The 5,470-nt window shown below is 40.0% G+C and overlaps 1 pseudogene; it reads right to left on the bottom strand.

Annotated features, from left to right (window-relative positions):
- Positions 1–3,399: 3,399 nt before the first annotated feature.
- Positions 3,400–4,413, bottom strand: LOC102838478 (annotated as a pseudogene).
- Between the last annotated feature and the right edge of the window lie 1,057 nt (positions 4,414–5,470).

Here is a 5,470-nt window from a genome sequence, read left to right on the forward strand (position 1 = left end):
GATTTTTGTTTTCTTTACATTGAGATGCAATCCATATCAAAGACTGTGCTCTTTAATCTTCATCAGTAAATGTTTGAAGTCCTCTTCACTTTCATCAAGCAAGGTTGTATCATCTGCATATCGCAGGTTGTTAATGAGTCTTCCTCCAATCCTGATGCCACATTTTTCTTCATATAACCCACCTTCTCAGATTATTTGTTCAACATACAAGATGAATACGTATGGTGAAAGAAAACAACCCTGTCCCATACCTTTCTTCATTTTAAACCATTCAGTGTTCCCATGTTCTGTTCGAACAACTGCCTCTTGGTCCATGTACAGATGCCTCATGAGTCTAATTAAGTGTTCAGGAACACTCATACTTCACAATGTTGTCCATAGCTTGTCATGATCCACACAACTGAAAGCCTTTGCATAGTCAATAAAGCACAGGTAAACAGAAGAATTGATATTTTTGAGTTATGGTGTTGGAGGAGAATATTGAAAGTGCTATGGGCTGCCAAAAGAACCAATAGATCAGTTTTGGAAGAAGTGCAGTCACACTCCTTGGAGGCCAAGATGGCCAAACTTCGTCTCTTATACTTCAGACATATTGTCAGGAGGGACCAGTCACTGGACAAGGTATCATGTTTGATAAGGTGGAGGGTCAGAGAAAAAGAGGAAGACCCCAACGAGATGGATTGGTCAAGTGGCAGCATTGATGGACCCAAGCGTGGCAAAAGTAGTGAGGTTAGCCCAGGATTGGGCAGTGTTTCATTCGGCTGTGCATAAGTTCACTATGGGTCAATACCGACTCTATGGCACCTAACAACAACAACAAACATCTTTCTGGTATTTTCTGCTTTCAGCCAAGATCCATAGGCCCTAGTTCCACGTCCTATTCTGAATCCAGCTTGAACCTCTGGAAGATCTCTGTCAATGTATGGTTGCAGCTGTTTCTGTATTACCATAAATGTTCATGCTCCAACATCCAAAACGTATGTTACCTTTCATGGTGAAAGGATTTTGTAGATATGATTAGATTAAGCATCTCCCACTGGAAAGATTATTCTGATTTGTCCAAGTGAGACCCATGTAACCACGAGGATCATTGAAATTGGCTAAATAATGTTGTTAGGTATTGTTGAGTACTGAATAAATCTACCACTTATAGAAACCCTATATGGCAGAGTAGAACTGCCCCATATGGTTCTTTTAGGCTGTAAAGCACAGACCTAGTAACCACAAGATTGGTGGTTCAAGCCCACCAGCTGCTCCTTGAAAAACCTATACCTGGTCACTGTGATTTGGAACCGACTCAACAGCACTTAACAATATAAACAATCTTTATGAGACTAGAGGCCACTGAAGTTTTTTGTTGGCAGCTAAATGTTTAACCACTTACACACTAGAGCTCCTTTAGAATGAATAATAATTAAAAAAAAAAAAAAAAAAAAAAAACACTATCATTGAATTGATTCTGACTCATAGTGCTCCTATGTAGAATTTCCAAGGCTGTAAACCTTAACAGAAGTAAAAAAAAAAAACCCCTCCACTTTCTCCCATAGATAATTTGATGGATTCAACATGCTGACCTTGTGGTTAGCAGCCCACTGTACAAGGCACTATTCCACTAGTGTCGGTGCTGTTGTTGTTAAGTTCACTTGAGTTGGTTCCGACTCATAGTGATCCTGTATACACTTTTCAAGGAGAAGTTGGTGGTTAGCAGTTCATTCCTTATCCTACAGAGCCACACCAGTATTCCAATAAGGCTCATTTAGTTGCTTGTTTTTGTTGAGTCAGCTCCAACTTATAATGACCATGTATAGGGTTTCCTAAAGTGGCTAGTGTGTTTCAACAGCACACCTTGAAGTTGCCAGTCCAGTACTTAACCTACAGTGCCACACTAGGGCTCATAGTCATCTAAAATACTGCCACTCATCTGTCAATTTGTTATACTGTTGTCATTTGTGTGTTGCTGTAAAGCTGTAAGCTATGCCATCGGTGTTTAAATACCAACAGGATCACCTAGGGTGAACAAGTTTCAGCTGAGTTTCCAGACTAAGACACACTAGCAAGGAGGACCTGGCAATATACTTCTTTTAAAAATCCACTAGTGAAAAACTTCTGAATAGCAGCAGACCATTGTCCGAGGTAATGCCAGAATATGAGCACCTGAGTTTGAAAGGCACTTAAATTTCTACCGAGATAGAACTGCCTCCTCAATATAGTTGTGCTTATTAGGTGCTGTTGAGTCAGCCCCAAGTCACAGACTCTATGACTGTTAGAATGAAACACAGCCCTGTCCTGCACCATCCTTACATCATTTCTAGGTTTGAGCCCATTGTTAGTTTCTGTGCCAATTTATTTCCTTGAGAGTCTTCCTTTTTTTTTTTTTTTGATGGTCCTCTTATTTACAAAGAATGATGTCCTTCTCCTGGGACTGGTGGTCCCTCCTGATGACATGACCAAAGTACGTGAGAACTTAATAAAGTTAAGAAAGCTTTCAGGAATTTCATTTGCTGATTTGTGGTTGTTGTTATGTGCCATGGAGTCAGTTTAGCAATTAATTTGCTGATTTAGTATGACTCAAAATGAGAAGAAACACCTGAATCAACTTTAAGTAATAACAACATAAAATGAACAAAGAATGAACCTAGGAAATTGGAAGTTGTCAAAAATGTAATATTTGAAGATAGACAGCTTTGGCCTTAGTGAAGTGAAATGGAATGGTATTGGTCATTTTGATTCAGACAATCATAGGCTATACTATGTTGGGAATGACAAATTGAAGAGGAATGGCATCACATTAATCATCAAAAGTATATTTCAAGATCTATCTTGAAGTACAACACTGTTGGTAATAGTATAATATTCATACACCTAGCAGGAAGACCAGTTAATATAACTATTACTCAAATTTACGGACCAACTACTAATGCCAAGCATAAAGAAACTGAAGATTTTACCAACATCTGCGGTCTAAAATTGATCAAGCATGCAATCAAGATGCATTTATTATTACTGATGATTGGAAAGTGAAAGTTGGAAACAAAGAAGGATCGATAGTTAGAAAGTATGGCCTTGGAAACTATACCTGAGGTTACATAGATTTTGCAAGGCCAAAGCCTATTCATTGAGAATAACTTTTTTTTTTTTTCCCTTACTATATTTATTATATTTCAGCAATTCCAAATCACCTAATCTTAATTTTGGTTGATGTACCATCATTTATTCCAAGTATTCATTTAGTTGTAATTTTTTTATCACTAATAAAGACACTCCTATTTTTATTAGATCAAAAGAGACATAAAAGTTAACTGAGGCGCCTTGTTGATCTTACCCCTGTCAGCAAACCCCATCAGTTTTACCACAACCCTCTCTTCTGGTTGCAAAGATATTTGTACAGGAAGAGGGAAACTACAGTAACTGCAACAAAGCAATGAAAATCACAGCAATGCTACCTCCATCTAGAAGGTTTGAAATTGGTGGCTGTTGAGGAGAAGGAAAAAGTCCTGGAACATATGTAACTGCAGAATTGGGGGAAGGAGGAGGAGCATCTTTAACACATTGTGGAAGTGGAGGGGCCCATGAACTAGTTTCTTCACAAACAGTTGTTCTGTTTCCCGTCATGGTAAAACCTTTCTGGCATTGAAATGTAACCTTTGCGTTGTAGTAAAATTTTGAGGCACGTCCCTCGATTATTTCTCCATTCTCAACGACTGGAAACACACATTTGACCACTTTACACTGAGGAGGCTCACTACTCCATTCTCCGGTGGTAGTACAAAACAGTTTTTGTGCTCCAACAAGTGAATATGGATCCGGTTCATGTGCATTACATCTATAACGCACTGCTTCACTATATTCATAGACCTCCTTTCCGTAGTTGCTGTATTCTCCATTTTGTATGTCTTTAGGTGGTATACACTTAGCCACATCACATACTGGAAGATTACTGTTGCTCCAATCAACTGAATTTCTTTCAGCAAGCTCACAATATATAGTTTTTTGCCCAATTAATCTATAACCCTCGTTACAAGCAAATTCAACCTGTGAGCCAAACTCCAAGGTTTTATTTACAAGGATTACATAGCCATTCTTGGGTTCTCCTGGATTGGAACATAATTTTCTTGTACAAGCTTCTTCAATAAGTGACCATGAGTTATTACCATTACAAACAGCAGTTGTGCCAAAGGAAGGCTTCTGCATGAATCCTAAGCGACACTCGTACTCTACCATCGCTCCAACAGGGTAACTCTCTTGACTGGCATCCTTGAGCTTCATAGATTCATATCTTTCTGGAGGACCACAGGCAGCATTGGTGTAAGTAACTAGTAACATCACAGATAGCAGGAACGTCACAAAGAAGCACCAGGAAATAAAGGGATTCTGGCGGCGGCAGGCAGGTGATGTGCACGGCACGGAAGACATTCTCACTTTCTCTGGGATCAGTCGGAAACCTGCGAGTCTGCAAAGCAGAGGTAACTCCTTGAGTCTGAATATTAAATGCAACAAAACACCACAGTCACAAAGCGTAAAGGATCGGCAGGTGGGTGTGGCTTGTTTCTACGGAGCGGAAGTGACTTGCTGGGGCCAGTGAGACCAATCAGAGAGCTGGAAGGCAGGGATTTGGCGGTCTCATTGGGAATAACTTTTATCAGGAACATAAATGGTGACTATACACATAGCCTACGAGTCCTGGTGTGGAGCTGTGGGTTAATGTGCCAGACTGCAAATCCGTTTGAACTGAAGGTCGGAGGTTCAAGCTCATCAGTCACTCTTTGGAAACCCTATACAGGGTCTCCATGGGTCGGAACTGACTCGACGGCACGTGACAACAACAACAAAATACACATAGCCACGACTCGTCTGTCAGTTTGCCGTACTGTGGTGGCTTGTGAGTTGCTGTGATTCTGAAAGCTACGCCACCGGTATTTTAAATACCATCAGGATCACCCATGGTGGACATATTTCAGATGAACTTCCAGAGAAAACAGATTAGGAAGGAGTGACGAACTACTTCTGAATATTAGTCACTGAAAACCTTATGAATAGCAGAGGAAAACTGCAAGATATAGTGCCAGAAAATGAGCCCCTCAGGTTGGAAGGCACTCAAAATGCGACTGGGAAGAGCTACCTCCTCAAAGTAGAGTTAACCATGATGACGCAAATGGAGTAAAGCCCGTGGGAGAAAAGCCAGGTGCAGGTTCATTTGCTAATGGGGCACACTCAAAATGAAGAGAAACAGCTATAAACATCCATTGAAAATCGTAACATGGAATATACAAAGTATGAATCTGGGAAAATTGGAAGTTGTCAAAAATGAAATGGATAAACATTGATATCTTAGGCATTAGCGAGCTGAAATGGATTGGTATTGGCCATTTTCAATCTGAAGACCACATGGTTTACTATGCTGGAAATGACAAATTGAAGAGGAATGGTGTTGCATTCATTGTCAAAAAGAACATATCTAGATCAGTCATGA

The sequence above is a fragment of the Chrysochloris asiatica genome, unplaced genomic scaffold, assembly GCF_000296735.1.
Source record: "Chrysochloris asiatica unplaced genomic scaffold, ChrAsi1.0 scaffold00113, whole genome shotgun sequence".
Taxonomy (NCBI): domain Eukaryota; kingdom Metazoa; phylum Chordata; class Mammalia; order Afrosoricida; family Chrysochloridae; genus Chrysochloris; species Chrysochloris asiatica.